Genomic DNA, 18,597 nt, shown 5'->3' with positions numbered 1-18,597 from the left:
ATCTGGTTACTACTCCTGCCCAGTAACTAGAATATGCATATAATTATTGGCTTTGGATAGAAAACACCCTAAAGTTTCTAAAACTGTTTGAATGGTGTCTGTGAGTTTAACCTGTTAGGGCTAGGGGGCAGCATTGACACGGCTGGATAAAAAACATACCCGATTTAATCTGGTTACCACTCCTACTCAGTAACTAGAATATGCATATACTTATTACATATGGATAGAAAACACCCTAAATTTTCTAAAACTGTTTGAATGGTGTCTGTGAGTATAACAGAACTCAAATGGCAGGTCAAAACCTGAGAGATTCCTTTACAGGAAGTGGCCTGTCTGACCATTTGTTGAACTTCTTTTCCATCTCTATCATTTACTAAGGATCTCTGCTCTAACGTGACACTTCCCACGTCGTCCATAGGCGCTCAGAGCCCGGGAAAAAACAGAATGTCGTCATTCCAGCCCCAGGCTGAAACACATTATCGCCTTTCTCAAGTGGCCGATCAAGAGACACTAGCTTATGCGCATGACCCCGACCGCCCCCGCCTTTGGGATTTTTTTCCTCTGTTTGCCGAAAAGGAGATTCCCTGTCGGAATATTATCGCTTTTCTACGAGAAAAATGTCGTAAAAATTGATTTTAAACAGCGGTTGACATGCTTCGAAGTACGGTAATGGAATACTTAGAATTTTATTGTCACGAATTGCGCCAAGCGCGTGACACTTCTTTACTATTTCGGATAGTGTCTGGAACGCATCGAACAAAACGCCGCTATTCGGATATAACGATGGATTATTTTGGACCAAACCAACATTTGTTATTGAAGTAGCTGTCCTGGGTGTGTATTCTGACGAAGACAACAAAAGGTAATGAAATTTTTATAATAGTAAATATGATTATGGTGAGTGCTAAACTTGCCGGGTGTCTAAATAGCGAGCCCGTGATGCCTGGGCTATGTACTTAGAATATTGCAAAATGTGCTTTCACCAAAAAGCTATTTTAAAATCGGACATATCGAGTGCATAGAGGAGGTCTGTATCTATAATTCTTAAAATAATTGTTATGCTTTTTGTGAACGTTTATCGTGAGTAATTTAGTAAAATGTTAGCGAATTCCCGGAAGTATGCTAGTTCTGAACGTCACATGCTAATGTAAAAGCTGGTTTTTGATATAAATATGAACTTGATTGAACAAAACATGCATGTATTGTATAAGATAATGTCCTAGGGTTGTCATCTGATGAAGATCATCAAAGGTGAGTGCTGCATTTAGCTGTCTTCTGGGTTTTGGTGACATTATATGCTGGCTTGAAAAATGGGTGTCTGATTATTTCTGGCTTGGTACTCTGCTGACATAATCTAATGTTTTGCTTTCGTTGTAAAGCCTTTTTGAAATCGGACAGTGTGGTTAGATTAACGAGAGTCTTATCTTTAAATGGCTGTAAAATAGTCATATGTTTGAGAAATTGAAGTAATAGGATTTTTAAGGTTTTGAAAATCGCGCCACCAGATAGCAGTGGCTGTTACGTAGGTGGGACGAATTCGTCCCGCCTAGCCTAGAGAGGATAACAGAACTCCTATGGCAGGCCAAAACCTGAGAAGATTCCATGCAGGAAGTGGCCTATCTGACAAGTTGTGTTTCATCTTAGCTCTTTTTATTGAAGACTGAGGATCTTTGCTATAACGTGACACTTCCTACGGCTCTCATAGGCTCTCAGAGCCCGGGAAAAAGCTGAACGATATCGAGGCAGCCTCTGGCTGAAACACTTTATCGCGTTTGGCAAGTGGCCGATCAGAGTACTATGGGCTTAGGCGCATGCCCGAGTCGACCCCATCTGTTTACCTAAATGCAGATTCCCGGTCGGAATATTATCGCTTTTTTTATGAGAAAAAATGGCATAAAAATTGATTTTAAACAGCGGTTGACATGCTTCGAAGTACGGTAATGGAATATTTAGAATTTTTTTGTCACGAATTGCGCCATGCTCGTCACCCTAATTTACCCTTTCGGATAGTGTCTTGAACGCACAAACAAAAGCCGCTATTTGGATATAACAATGGATTATTTTCAACCAAACCAACATTAGTTATTGAAGTAGAAGTCCTGGGAGTGCATTCTGACGAAGACACCAAAGGTAATAACGTTTTTCTTATAGTAAATCTGACTTTGGTGAGTGCTAAACTTGCTGGGTGTCTAAATAGCTAGCCCTGTGATGCCGGGCTATCTACTGAGAATATTGCAAAATGTGCTTTCACCGAAAAGCTATTTTAAAATCGGACATATGGAGTGCATAGAGGAGTTCTGTATCTATAATTCTTAAAATAATTGTTATGCTTTTTGTGAACGTTTATCGTGAGTAATTTAGTAAATTCACCGGCAGTGTTCGGTGGGAATGCTAGTCACATGCTAGTCACATGCTAATGTAAAAAGCTGGTTTTTGATATAAATATGAACTTGATTGAACAAAACATGCATGTATTGTATCATCACAAATATGGCATGCTCAAAAACACTGCAGAAATGCATAATTGACTGTCCCAATGAACTGGGGATGGCCGTGCAGTGACTGTGGTTCCTCTCTATCGCTCATTGTGTTGATTTCATCATGTCAACTTTGGTGATATTTTTTGCTGTTGAATCATATTGCAAATGCATGTTACGTTTGCAATATTGCGCGTTACGTTTGCAATATGATTCATCATGTCAACTTTGGTGATATTTATTGCTGTTGAATCATATTGCAAACGCGCGTTACGTTTGCAATATGATTCATCATGTCAACTTTGGTGATATTTTTTGCTGTTGAATCATATTGCAAACGCACGTTACATTTGCAAAACGCGCGTTACGTTTGCAATTTGATTCAATGGGCATTTAGCATCACGAATTTAGGCATGCTCAAAAATACTGTAGAAATGCATAATTGACTGTCCCGATGAACTGGGGATGGCCGTGCAGTGACTGTGGTTCCTCTCCATCGCTCGTCACCCAGCAGTCAGCATCCATCAGTCAATTAGCTGTCATTCTGACACCAAACTGATACCATCTGACACCAAATCCACTTTTTCCAACTCGTATAGAAGCCAACTATCACATATGTCAGAAAAGGCCCATAATTCACAGCGCTTTCAATTTTAACCATAAAAAAAACATAAAACACATAGTTACTTTATAGCTGCGGGTCCAGCTCTGACAATATGTGTAGGCCTATGAGAGGCGACCCCGAATCCCAAGTTTCGGCTCGATAGGTCATTCGGTGCCCGAGCAATGGCCTTAATTGGTGCTGAAAATCCACTTTTTCAGGGCGTTACTACGGGGTCCCTGAATGAGCTATCGGACAGAGACATTGGGGTCCGTCTCTATGGGCCGAGGCGGTTTCAATGCACCTAGTCTTGCGACTCTGGGACATTTCTACATGTCGCCATGTCCGTGATATTCAAAATGAATTGAGCATATTGCAAATGCACGAGGCGGTTTCTCGGTCTGAGAACCTTCTAGAGCCACATAATTCACCGTGCACTATCGACTTGAGCTCTAGAACAGGTTTCTAAAATTTCGGAGCTCTAGGTCTGACGGTTCTTGAATCGTTTGAACGAAAGTAACTATTGAAGGCGGTATAAGCCTCTAAGCCCCAAACTATGTCCCTATGGCCAAGCTGTGTGTGTGTGTTTTAGTTTTTTTTGCAAAAAGAATAGACACACATTGTCTTTGGGGTAGGCATATACAGAGTCCTGAATATGAAGTCTCTACCTTAACCTCTCTAGGGCAGGCGGGACGAATTCGTCCCACCTACGTAACAGCCAGTTGAATCCTGTGGCGCGATTTTCAAATACCTTAATACCCTATTACTTCAATTTTTCAAACATATGACTATTTTACAGCTATTTAAAGACAAGACTCTCGTTAATCTAACCACACTGTCCGATTTCAAAAAGGCTTTACAACGAAAGCAAAACATTAGATTATGTCAGCAGAGTACCCAGCCAGAAATAATCAGACACCCATTTTTCAAGCTAGCATATAATGTCACAAAAACCCAGAAGACAGCTAAATGCAGCACTAACCTTTGATGATCTTCATCAGATGACAACCCTAGGACATTATGTTATACAATACATGCATGTTTTGTTCAATCAAGTTCATATTTATATCAAAAAACAGCTTTTTACATTAGCATGTGACGTTCAGAACTAGCATACCCCCCGCAAACTTCCGGGGAATTTACTAACAATTTACTAAATTACTCACGATAAACGTTCACAAAAAGCATAACAATTATTTTAAGAATTATAGATACAGAACTCCTCTATGCACTCTATGTCCGATTTTAAAATAGCTTTTTAGTGAAAGCACATTTTGCAATATTCTAAGTACATAGCCCAGCCATCACGGGTTAGCTATATAGACACCCGGCAAGTTTAGCCTTCACCAAAATCAGATTTACTATAACAAAAATGTTATTACCTTTGTTGTCTTCATCAGAATGCACTCCCAGGACTTCTACTTCAATAACAAATGTTGGTTTGGTCCAAAATAATCCATTGTTATATATCCAAATAGCGGCGTTTTATTCGTGCGTTCCAGAAACTATCCGAAATGGTAAATCAGGGTCGTGCGCATGGCGCAATTCGTGACAAAAAAAAATCTAAATATTCCATTACCGTACTTCGAAGCATGTCAACCGCTGTTTAAAATCAATTTTTATGCAATTTATCTTGTAAAAAAGCGATAATATTCCGACCGGGAATCTCCTTTTCGGTAAACAGAGGAAAAATCACAAAGACGGGGGCGGCCAGTGCACGCGCCTAAGCCCACAGTCCCTTGATCGGCCACTTGAGAAAGGCGATAATGTGTTTCAGCCTGGGGCTGGAATGACGACATTCAGGTTTTTCCCGGGCTCTGAGAGCCTATTGGAGCCGTGGGAAGTGTCACATTACCGCAGAGATCCTTTGTAATGGAATGAGATGTCAAAGAAAGACAATAAATGGTCAGACAGGCCACTTCCTGTAAAGGAATCTCTCAGGTTTTGACCTGCCATTTGAGTTCTGTTATACTCACAGACACCAATCAAACAGTTTTAGAAACGTTGGAGTGTTTTCTATCCAAAGCCAATAATTATATGCATATTCTAGTTACTGAGCAGGAGTAGTAACCAGATTAAATCGGCTACGTTTTTTATCCAGCCGTGTCAATACTGCCCCCTAGCCCTAACAGGTTAAGAATTGACTGAATGACACAGGGTTTAGTTGCGTGATTTTCACCTTGTGCAGGTTATATGACAATAGTTCTAGGGTGTTTTTAACAACTTCTGGTTGTCACAGGAAGTTCATACTCAACACACGTTGTCTTTGGGGTAGGCATAAACAGAATCCTGAATATGAAGTCTCTACCTTAAGAATTGACTGAATGACAGATGGTTGAGTTGCGTGATTTTCACTATCTGCTGGTTGGCCATATGACAATAGCTCTAGGCTGTTTTTAACAACTTCCGGTTGTCACAGGAAGCTCTTGCTCCTCACACGTTGTCTTTGGGGTAGACATAAACAGAATCCTGAATATGAAGTCTCTACCTTAAGAATTGACTGAATGACAGATGGTTGAGTTGCGTGATTTTCACTATGTGCAGGTTAAATGACAATAGCTCTAGGCTGTTTTTAACCACTTCCGGTTGTTACAGGAAGCTCCTACTCAACACACGTTGTCTTTGGGGTAGACATAAACAGAATCCTGAATATGAAGCCTCTACCTTAAGAATTGACTGGATGACACATGGTTGAGTTGCGTGATTTTCACTATTTGCAGGTTAAATGACAATAGCTCTTGGTTGTTTTTAACCACTTCTGGTTGGCACAGGAAGCTCTTACTCAACACACATTGTCTTTGGGGTAGACATAAACAGAATCCTGAATATGAAGTCTCTACCTTAACCTCTATGGGCTAGGTGGGACGCTAGCGTGCCACCTGTGGTGCACTCCATCAACAGCAGGTGCATTTCAAGAGCGGCAAATTTGAATCCAAATAAATGTCAAAATTCAAATTTTTCAAACATACAACTATTTTACACCCTTTGAAAGATAAACATCTCCTTAATCTAACCACGTTTTACGATTTCAAAAAGGTTTTACGGCGAAAGCATAAATTTAGAGTATGTTAGGACAGTACATTTACAAGAGTTGTGTGTAATGTTTTGTCAATTCAAAGACAGGGTCACCAAAACCATAAAACCAGCTAAAATGATGCACTAACCTTTTACAATCTCCATCAGATGACACTCCTAGGACATTATGTTAGACAATGCATGCATTTTTACTTCTATCAAGTTCATATTTATATCCAAAAACAGCGTTTTACTATGGCATTGATGTTGAGGACATCGTTTCCCTCCAATAACCGGCAGTCAAGTCAGCGTCACAAATTAAATAATTAAAATTAGAAAACATTGGTAAAATATTATATTGTCATTTAAAGAATTATAGATTTACATCTCTTGAACGCAATCAACTTGCCAGATTTAAAAATAACCTTACTGGGAAATCACACTTTGCAATAATCTGAGCACTGCGCCCAGAAAAATACGCGTTGCGATACAGACTTACAGACGTCATGTTGTGGAGATCTAAAATCGAAAATACTATGTAAATAATCCATTACCTTTGATTCTCTTCATCAGATGTCACTTCCAGGTATCACAGGTCCATAACGAATGTAGTTTTGTTCAAAAAAGCTCATCATTTATGTCCAAAAATCTCCGTCTTGTTAGCACATGATCTAAGCCAGCCGGACTTCTCGTCATGAACGAGGGGAAAAAATATATTTACGTTCGTTCAAACATGTCAAACGTTGTATAGCATAAATCATTAGGGCCTTTTTTAACCAGAACATGAATAATATTCAAGGTGGACGAATGCATACTCTTTATTAACGTATTGGAACGAGGGTACCCAACATGAACTCGCGCGCCAGGTGTCTAATGGGACATCATCGTTCCATGGCTCTTGTTCGGTCAGATCTCCCTCCAGAAGACTCAAAACACTTTGTAAAGGCTGGTGACATCTAGTGGAAGCAATAGGAAGTGCCAAAATATTCCTCAGCCCCTGTGTTTTTCAATGGGATAGGTTTAAAGGTAATACAACACATCAGGTATCCACTTCCTGTCAGAAAATGTCTCAGGGTTTTGCCTGCCAAATGAGTTCTGTTATACTCACAGACACCATTCAAACAGTTTTAGAAAATTTAGGGTGTTTTCTATCCATATATAATAAGTATATGCATATTCTAGTTACTGGGTAGGATTAGTAACCAGATTAAATCGGGTAAATTTTTTTTATCCAGACGTGCAAATGCTGCCCCCTAGCCCTAACAGGTTAAGAATTGACTGAATGACAGATGGTTGAGTTGCGTGATTTTCACTATCTGCTGGTTGGCCATATGACAATAGCTCTAGGCTGTGTTTAACAACTTCCGGTTGTCACAGGAAGCTCTTGCTCCTCACACGTTGTCTTTGGGGTAGACATAAACAGAATCCTGAATATGAAGTCTCTACCTTAAGAATTGACTGAATGACAGATGGTTGAGTTGCGTGATTTTCACTATGTGCAGGTTATATGACAATAGCTCTAGGCTGTTTTTAACCACTTCCGGTTGTCCCAGGAAGCTCTTACTCAACACACGTTGTCTTTGGGGTAGACATAAACAGAATCCTGAATATGAAGCCTCTACCTTAAGAATTGACTGAATGACACATGGTTGAGTTGCGTGATTTTCACTATGTGCAGGTTAAATGACAATAGCTCTAGGCTGTTTTTAACCACTTCCGGTTGTTACAGGAAGCTCCTACTCAACACACGTTGTCTTTGGGGTAGACATAAACAGAATCCTGAATATGAAGCCTCTACCTTAAGAATTGACTTGATGACACATGGTAGAGTTGCGTGATTTTCACTATTTGCAGGTTAAATGACAATAGCTCTTGGTTGTTTTTAACCACTTCTGGTTGGCACAGGAAGCTCTTACTCAACACACGTTGTCTTTGGGGTAGACATAAACAGAATCCTGAATATGAAGCCTCTACCTTAAGAATTGACTGAATGACACATGGTTGAGTTGCGTGATTTTCACTATGTGCAGGTTATATGACAATAGCTCTAGGGTGTTTTTAACCACTTCCGGTTTTCACAGGAAGCTCTTACTCAACACACGCTGTCTTTGGGGTAGACATAAACAGAATCCTGAATATGAAGTCTCTACCTTAACAATTGACTGAATGACACATGGTTGAGTTGAGTGAGCGAGCTACGGTCAAGTGGGGCGTCTCATTGAACTCGGCACAGCCTAGAGATAATGGAGATAATGGTAATGCCATTGCAGGCTCTTTGTGTCTTTAAGCACCGCACTGTGTCACTCCATCCTTGCTGTGTGTGTGTGTGAGAGAGCTTTTCTTTGACATCTGATGGGATAAATGATTGATATACAGTTCATGAGGGTTGCCTAGTCACACATTTGAAGTTGTGGAAAGATCTGACCTTTTTAACCCTTCAAAACAGCCCCTATGACACCATTTTAAGGCACTTCTGGTTGACACAGGAATCTGAACGTTAAGCTCTTATAGAATATTGAGTTTTAAGTCTTTATGTTAAGAACTGACTTATTTACAGAGGGTTGAAGAAGTGTGTGTTATTTCAGAAAATCACAGAAAATCACAGAAATCTCGCAGAGCTCCGAAACCCGCCTTAACGGACTCATCTGAACACGCTGCAACTGGATATGTAACTTTTTTGGGAAAAAAACTCCTATTGTTGAATATCACCAATGTGTCATTGTACAATTTCTCTGAAATGAACATTGGTAAATGCATGGTTCCTTTTCTCCTGACCCCTTAGGCTCATGTAGTTTGATGTGAAGCGGTCAAATCAGCACTCTATTTTCCTGTTTGACTTTCAATCCCAGAAAAATTGCCTTAACTCGAAAAGCGTCGAGGCCTCGACTCCATCCTGTTTGGGGCCAACTGGCCATTATGCCAAACCCACACACACCGAGTTTCGTCTTCGAATTCTTTTCCGTTTAGGAGAAAAAGCCACGTCGTGATCGGTGATATATACGTTACATTTGCAATATGATTCCATTCGCCCTCCCGTGGAATAATCCGGAACTGCAAAGAAATGACCAAAATTTGAACATTTTATTAAACGGAAACGGAAGGTCCGAGAGACTCCGTTCGATGACTTCCTGGAAGATCCGGCCCCTGTGAGCGGCCCGACGCCGTCCGCTGATTTATCGGACGTAGTCGGACGTCTAGTAAGGGAGCGTACATTTGCAATATGCACTTTCTCACTAACCACACAGCTGGCGCACGAGAGTTCCCTTCATGTATGCAATGGACATTTGACCGGTGGAAATCTGTCCTTTGGTCTGATGAGTCCAAATTAGCGATTTTTGGTTCCAACCGCCATGTCTTTGTGAGACGCAGAGTAGGTGAACAAATGATCTCCGCATGTGTGTTTCCCACCCTGAAACATGGAGGAGGATGTGTGATGGTGTGGGGGTGCTTTGCTGGTGACACTGTCAGTGAATTATTTGGAATTCAAGGCACACTTAACCAGCTTGGCTACCACAGCATTCTGCAGCGATATGCCATCCCATCTGGTGTGCGCTTAGTAGGACTAAGCAGGACAATGACCCAACACACCTCCAGGCTGTGTAAGGGCTATGTGACCAAGAAGGAGAGCGATGGAGTGCTGCATCAGATGACCTGGTCTGCACAATCACCCGACCTCAACCCAATTGAGATGGTTTTGGAGGAGTTGGATCACAGAGTGAAGGAAAAGCAGCCAACAAGTGCTCAGCATATGTGGAAACACCTTCAAGACTGTTGGTAAAGCATTCCAGGTGAAGCTGGTTGAGAGAATGCCAAGAGTGTGCAAAGCTGTCATCAAGGGGCTCCCGAGTGGTGTAGCGGTCTAAAGCACTGCATTTCAGTGCTAGAGGTGTCACCGCAGACCCTGGTTCGATTCCAGGCTGTATCATAACTGTCTGTGATTGGGAGTCCCATAGGGCGGCGCACAATTGGCCCAGCATCATCCAGGTTAGGGTTTGGCCTGGGTAAATAAGAATTTGTTCTTAACTAACTTGCCTAGTTAAATAAAGGTTAAAAATCTTTATCTTGGCCAGGTCGCAGTTGTAAATGAGAACTTGTTCTCAACTGGCCTACCTCGTTAAATAAAGGTGAAATAAAAAATGAAAAAGGCAAAGGGTTTCTACTTTGAAGAATCTAAAATATAAAATGTGTTTTGATTTGTTTAGCATTTTTATGGTTACTACATGATTCCATATGTGTTATTTCATAGTTTTGATGTCTTCACTATTATTCTACATTGTAGAAAATAGTAAAAATAAAGAAAAACCCTGGTATGAGTAGGTGTTTCCAAACTTTTGACTGGTACTGTATGTCAGAAGTGGGAAATGTTTTGATGAATTATGAGAGATTATGTTTTTATGTCTTTATTTATAATTTTGTCACGTCCTGACCAGTTTAGCTATTATTTGTATTGTAGTTTGGTCAGGACGTGGCAGAGGGTATTTGTTTTGGTTGGTTCGGGGTGGTTGGTTGTGTTTAGGGTGTGTGATTTGTTAGTTCTGGGTGTTGGGTATGTTCTAGGTTGTATTTTCTACGTTTTGTCTAGTTTAGTTTTTCTATGTTTAGGTTTGGGTGTGCTCTCAATTGGAGGCAGGTGTTTCTATTTTCCTCTGATTGAGAGTCCTATATATAGGTATGTGTTTGGGGTTGTTAATTGTGGGTAGTATATTTCGCACGGCTGTTATTATTGTAGCCTGTGAAACTGTCGGTCTGTCGGTTTTCTTGTTTTCACATTTATTTAATAAATTATAATGATGAGCACGCAACCCGCTGCGCCTTGGTCCTCTCTTCACTACGACAGCCGTGACAAAGTTAAATGCCTCCAGAGGGTAGTACTACCCAGGAGTATAGAAGACAAGATGTAAATTTAGTCATGATGAGAAAAAAAACATTATTTTTTATTTATTATTTATTTACCTGAGAGCAAAGTTGTTTTGCTTGAGTAGAAAACACAAATAACTATAAGCCTGCAACTAAGATCAAGGCACTCCTTTTGTGCAATTGTTTTTTAAAGCCTTAATTTAGGTTGTTTTTATTTACTTTGTTGCATGCTTATTGTTTAAATAAATTATACTTAAGCCACAACATATTTTTGCTCTCAGTCTATTTAGACCTTGTTTTCCATGAGCACCCTTTTGATACCATATATTTTATAGAAGCAAAGCAGCAATCTTTCTCCTCACTTCTCTACATTATTGTAACCTACCTTGGGTAGAACTGTATGTTGGTGTTGGAGGCAGGAAATCGCTCCAAATAGAATTTCCTCCACCTGTCTCCTCACTTGCGTTACCTCCTTACTGAGATCTTCGCCTTGCTCTAGTGCGAGGTCAATGGCAGAGGGGTCAACAGCTAAACAAACATCTTGATCCAGGTGTTGGAGGTCCATGGGCACATCTTCATCCCCTTGAGCCAGTTCATAATTTGGTCGTTCTCTCCTTTACCATACCCCGGGTCTTGGCACTGGGACTGAGTAGACGTCCAGTGGGAGTTGAAGGATCGATCAAGTCATTACTTTGGAAGACCCTGGTATGGTAGATCATGTTGAATCTCTCACGTCAAATATTTCTGATCCATTTTTATGTGTGTCTTCCAGTGCATGGAAAGTGTGAAAGCGTAACACAGAGTTGAACTTGGATTAAGCCTCACACAGTGGGACAACAATGCCCAGCTGTACTGCTACCTTCACCTTGTAAAAATATTAAAACCTTGCTTTTACTATTTTTTTTTAGGTAATGTTATATTGGAACAAAAATATAACGAAGGTTCTAATCAAATTATTCCATTTGTTTGACTACTTGACAATAGATACACACTTGCTATCATATTGAAGATGATGAGAATGCGCAATACTGGAAGTCAAGGGCTGGATGGGATTTTAGAGGAAATACGTAGGATTTTGGGCATGCAAAAAGCCTATTATTTGACTGGGCTGCATTAAGAAAGTGTCATTAAATTATTTGGATTATCTGAACTTTGTTCCATCAGTACACAAAGGTACACACACTAGCAGAATAAATTAAGTATATTCAAACTGTCATTGACAAAAACTAAAAAAACTACACTGAACAAAAATATAAATGCAAATGTAAAATAATCCATCCACCTGACAGGTGTGGCATATCAAGAAGATGATTAAACAGCTTGATCATTAGACAAGTGCACCTTGTGCGGGTGATAATAAAAGGACACTCTAACATGTGCAGTTTTGTTCACAACACAATGCCACAGATATCTCAAGTTTTGAGGAAGCGTGAAATTGGCATTCTGGTTTAAACTGTACTGGGCAGATGGCAGACAGCGTGTATGGTGTCGTGTGAGCAAGTGGTTTGCTGATGTTAGCGTTGTGAACAGAGTGTCCCATGGTGGCGGTGGTGTAATGGTATGGACAGGCATAAGCTATGGACAACGAACACAATTGCATTTTCTCTATGGTAATTTGAATGGACAGAGATACCGTGACAAGATCCTGAGGCCCATTGCTGTGCCATTCATCTGCCGCCATCACCTGATGTTTTAGCATTATAATGCATAGCCCTATGTTGCAAGGATCTGTACACAATTCCTGGAAGATTAAAATGGCCTGCGCACTTACCAGACATATCAACCATTGAGCATGTCAAGGATGCTATGGATTGACATGTACGACAGCATGTTCCAGTTCCCGACAATATCCAGCAACTTTTTACAGCCATTGAAGAGGAGTGGAACAACATTGCACAGGCCACAATCAACAGCCTGATCAACTCTATGCGAAGGAGATGTGTCGTACCAAATGAGGCGAATGGTGGTCACACCAAATACTGACTTGTTTTCTGATCCACGCCCCATTTTTTTTAAGGTATTTGTGACCAAGAGATGCATATCTGTATTCCCAGTCATGTGAAATCCATAGATTAGGGCCTAATGAATTTATTTCACTTGACTGATTTCCTTATATGAAATGTATATTTTTGTGCATGTGAGACATATTCTGCCATTTCAACAGCCTGACCCTCCCACTCAAATTCTTAAAGCAGAATTATAGACAGTCGGCAGAAAAAAGCCTAGTGGTTGGAGCATGTAAGGTGTTCTACATTGGACAGACAAAGAGACGCCTTCAAGACAGCTTAGCGGAACACAAGTACGCCATGGCAAGGCACTACAAGTCCTTACACCATGGCAACCCTGCCTACCTACAAGCTATGGGTATTGATCATATCCCGGCCTCAATTAGAAAAGGGGACCGTCTTAAACAGTTAAACCAAATGGAAAGTTTTTGGATTTACAAACTACAGGCCACTAAATACCCTGGTTTAAATGAAGATATGGATTTCTCACCCTTCCTGTAGGGTTGTGATAGGTCCATTTGCTGTCATCGAGTGGACATTTTGCTCAATTGCCCTCGGCTATGTTTAGACTGTTGTTGTTCATGTTTTGCTGTGTTCCAGTGTACTATGGAATATATTGCTTTCTTATTCTTGACACTTCTCCCAGTCATATTTAAGGTTAGAACTACCTTTCTAAGTGTCCTGATACTTCTAGCTTGGAGTTGTATTTTTATGATAACATAGCTACAGTATTTCACTTTTTAATGTGTATGGTATTGCTTACTAGGTATGTCCAATCAATTTTGTAACCACTCCCTCTTCTAATTAGGGCTAATTGGAAAAGCTGTTCAAAAGAGGACATTGTATTATTATTTTTTGTACTCCCTGATGAAGGCCATGCAGCCGAAATGCGTCAGATTTTTTAATACTTTGTTTCTATTGAATATGCCATACTAATGAAGGCATTTTAATTAATTATATGAAGAGTGCCTTGGTCCTCCTTCCTTTTTGATGACCAATTTACCCCTTTTACCAAAGAGCACCTTCTGTCTACCAAAATGTAATATTGTGTACCTTAGTAGCGCTTCCCTTCCTTCTCTTTCTACTAATCTGCATTGCTTTTCGATGGAATGGAAATGACCTCAACCTTGCTAGTTTTTTTATTTATTTTGATTTACAATAACGGCCTACCCAGGGCAAACCCTAACCCAGATGACAGTGGGCCAGTTGTGTGCTGCCCTATGGGACTCCCAATCATGGCCGGTTGTGATACAGCCTGGAATCGAACCAGGGTCTGTAGTGACACCTCTAGCACTGAGATGCAGTGTCTTAGACCGCTGTGGTGGTGGTGGTGGTGGTAGTAGTAGTAGTAGACGACTCAGCAAAAAAAGAAACATCCTTTTTCAGGACCCTGTCTTTCAAAGATAATTCGTAAAAATCCAAATACCTTCACAGATATTCATTATAAAGGGTTTAAACACTGTTTCCCATGCTTGTTCAATGAACCATAAACAATTCATGAACATGCACCGTGGAACGGTCGTTAAGACACTAACAGCTTACAGACGGTAGGCAATTAAGGTCACAGTTATGAAAACTTAGGACACTAAAGAGGCCTTTCTACTGACTGAAAAACATCAAAAGAAAGATGCCCAGGGTCCCTGCTCATCTACGTGAACATGCCTTTGGCATGCTGCAAGGTGGCATGAGGACCGCAGATGTGGCCAGGGCAATAAATTGCAATGTCCGTACTGTGAGACGCCTAAGATAGCGCTACAGGGAGACAGGACGGACAGCTGTCCTCGCAGAGGCAGACCACGTGTAACAACACCTGCACAGGATCAGTACATCTGAACATTAGACCTGTGGGACAGGTACAGGATGGCAACAACAACTGCCCGAGTTACACCAGGAACGCACAATCCCTCCATCAGTGCTCAGACTGTCCGCAATAGGCTGAGAGAGGCTGGACTGAGGGCTTGTAGGCCTGTTGTAAGGCAGGTTCTCACCAGACATCACCAGCAACAACGTCGCCTATCGGCACAAACCCACCGTCGCTGGACCAGACAGGACTGGCAAAAAGTGATCTTCACTGGCGATTCGTGGTTTTGTCTCACCAGGGGTGATGGTCGGAATGAGCGTTTATCGTCAAAGGAATGAGCGTTACACCGAGGCCTGTACTCTGGAGAGGGATTGATTTTGGAGGTGGAGGGTCCGTCATGGTCTGGGCTGGTGTGTCGCAGCATCATCGGACTGAGCTTGTTGTCATTGCAGGCAATCTCAACGCAGTGAGTTACAGGGAAGACATTCTCCTCCCTCATGTGGTACCCTTCCTGCAGGCTCATCCTGACATGACCCTCCAGCATGACAATGCCACCAGCCATACTGCTCGTTCTGTGCATGATTTCCTGCAAGACAGGAATGTCAGTGTTCTGCCATGGCCAGCGAAGAGCCCAGATCTCAATCCAATTGAGCACGTCTGGGACCTGTTGGATCGGAGGGTGAGGGCTAGGGCCATTCCCACAAAAAATGTCTGGGAACTTGCAGGTGCCTTGGTGGAAGAGTGGGGTAAAATCTCACAGCAGGAACTGGCAAATCTGGTGCAGACCATAAGGAGGAGATGCACTGCAGTACTTAATGCAGCTGGTGGCCACACCAGATACTGACTGTTACTTTTTGTTTTGACCCCCCTTTGTTCAGGGACAAATTATTCAATTTCTGTTAGTCACATGTCTGTGGAACTTGTTCAGTTTATGTCTCAGTTGTTGAATCTTGTTATGTTCATACAAATATTTACACATGTCGAGTTTGCTGAAAATAAATGCAGTTGACAGTGAGAGGACGTTTCTTTTTTTGCTGAGTTTAGTAGTAGTAGTAGTAGTAGTAGTAGAGATTGATTGATTGAACAGACTGTACAAAACATACAATTAATTCACAATTGGTGTGTTTATTGTAATTTTTAATGCATACCCTCTTTATTCACCATGCATTTCAATAAGTAAAGGACAAGTATCAGTTTCCCATTCAGTAATATATTAAAAAGTGTTAATGGAGCAAGCCTAGGAGACACCACAATATCCAACAAGGGTGAGATAGGACAATTGGCGTCAATAACAATAATGTGAATTTAATGTCTTGTCAACTAGCACAATTTATTCCAAACACTGGTCAATAGATTATGCAAAATCCAGGTAATCAAATCCCCCCTCAGGCAGAAAATGTTCAATTAATAACTGTCTGGGGACTCGTTATTTTTCTGGCTGCTACTTATTAAGTCCTGGATAAAACCCACTGCAATACACTTATATTAGCATAACTACACAGAACTACCGCGGACCATTGTGCAATGAGAGGTCTATCTGGCTTCCTCATAGTAAAATGTGCCCTAATGAACAGGCAACATGCCTCCGCTCACTAGGGTGTGGTTTACAGAGCGCTCTTTGCAATTTGCGCTCGGTAGCCTTTCACTGTTCTGGTTGAGAGTTCTCATAACACAGCACTCTTACATGTTGCTAATCTATTTGAACATGTGCTTCGAGTTCTATTTGTTCTATGTGATTCAGACTGAATAACCTTTCCAATGATAGCCAGTGAGAATGTGTGGTAAGTATTACTAGAATAGAAACAGTTGATCACGCAGCTAGTGATTGCTATTCCTTTTTAATGGTGTCCTAACTGAGGCAGATCCAACACAGGGATGTAATAAATGGAGGGTAAACACACTTAAACACAGTTTACACACCATTATTTTATATAGTTTTGTAAGGAAAATGGCTATAGACTCATGGCTTGAGTTACTCATGATTCTTTTTTGACTGCAACTTTAACACAATGTACATGGCTGCATTACACCCTCCGCTCATTCCCATTTTCATCATGCACGGTGCACTTCAGAGGGAATAATGCAATTTTTATTGACACCATCCACATGACAGAGAATAGTCCTAAAACTGGAACAATCTTACTTGGCCTAAGTGACTCAGCGTGTCAGTCAACAGGAAGCCTGTGAATCTGTGCTGCACTGTTATGTGCCATCAATAATGTGTGGATATGTTACTGGTGGGAAAGTCTTGTGACCTTTCATAGGCTACTTCATGATCTTACTATAGGAGTAAAATAATCCACCCTCTTACTGCCACAACAGAGTGGTATCTTTGTCACCTACAATTTCATTGTTTCAGACATTACACCAGAGCCATGTGTGAAATATTATTTTGGTCTGAAGACTGTTGGGTTAGTGCCAAAATGTGACAAAGCAAGCACAACCCCCAAATAAAACACCCACTCTTCAAGCAAAACACTGTTCTCTCTCTGTGTGTTTGTGTATCAACAAATGAAATCCAATTTTATTAGTCACATGCGCCAAATACAACAGGTGTAGACCTTACAGTGAAATGCTTACTTACGAGCCACTAGCCAACAATGCAGTTAAAAAATACAGAAAATAATAAGAAATAAAAGTAACAAGTAATTAAAGAACAGCAGTAAAACGACAGTAGTGAGACAATATACAAGGGGGTACCGGTACAGTGTCAATGTGCAGGGGCACTGGTTAGTTGAGGTAATATGTACATGTATGTAGAGTTATTAAAGTGACTATACAAAGATGATAACAACAGAGAGTAGCAGCGGTGTAAAAGAGGCGGAGGGGTGGGCAATGCAAATAGTCTGGGTATCCATTTGATTAGGTGTTCAGGAGTCTTATGGCTTGGTGATAGAAGCTGTAAAGAAGCCTCTTGGAACTAGACTTGGCGCTCCGGTACCGCTTGCCATTCGGGAGAAGAGAGAACAGTCCATGACTAGGGCGGCTGGAGTCTTTAACAATTTTTAGGGCCTTCCTCTGACACCGCCTGATATAGAGGCCCTGGATGGCAGGAAGCTTGGCCCCAGTGATGTACTGGGCCGTTCACACTACCCTCTGTAGTGCCTTGCGGTTGGAGGCAGAGCAGTTGCCATACCAGGCAGTGATGCAACCAGTCAGGATGCTCTCGATGGTGCAGCTGTAGAACCTTTTGAGGATCTGAGGACATTTCAGACTCCTGAGGGGGAAAAGGCATTGTCGTGCCCTCTTCACGTCTCTCTTGGTGTAAGGCTGCGTTGAGACAATGACTTATCAATGACCCAAGCCCAGCTTATTTCATCCCTACCATTGTGTCTCTGAGTTGTCATAATGCTTCAGCAAATGTACATTATCCCAGGGGCGTTGGAAGACAATGTAAGTAACCTAATTTCTGTCCTTCTTACTGCCCTGAAAGCCTCTGCTGATCCTACAGCTTTTGTATGCAGTAATCATATTCTTATGAACCAGAGTTATACTGTTAACACTGAGGTGGTGTGCCCAAGCAGGAAGTCCACTGTGTGCAGCTCATCCTGCACTAACATAAATAACCCGAGCATGTCTACCTGTGCTAAGCTTCCCAGTAAAGCAAGAAAAGCATTCAAGCATCCCAAAAAAGTGTTCAAAATAGCCCACGTTAACATATGTAGCTTACGAAAATAGGTTCATGAAATCCGTAATTTGATAGTAACAGATGACATTCATATTCTGACAATCTCTGAAACTCACCTATAAGATCTACAGAACTGCCAAAGGTGGTGCTGTGGCTGTTTATATTCAGAACCACATTTCTGTAAAAGCTTAGAGAGGATCGCATGTTAAATA

Source organism: Salmo salar, chromosome ssa10 (assembly GCF_905237065.1).
Source record: "Salmo salar chromosome ssa10, Ssal_v3.1, whole genome shotgun sequence".
NCBI lineage: Eukaryota > Metazoa > Chordata > Actinopteri > Salmoniformes > Salmonidae > Salmo > Salmo salar.
The sequence above is the reverse complement of the archived record's forward strand: the minus strand, read 5'-3'. Positions refer to the sequence as shown.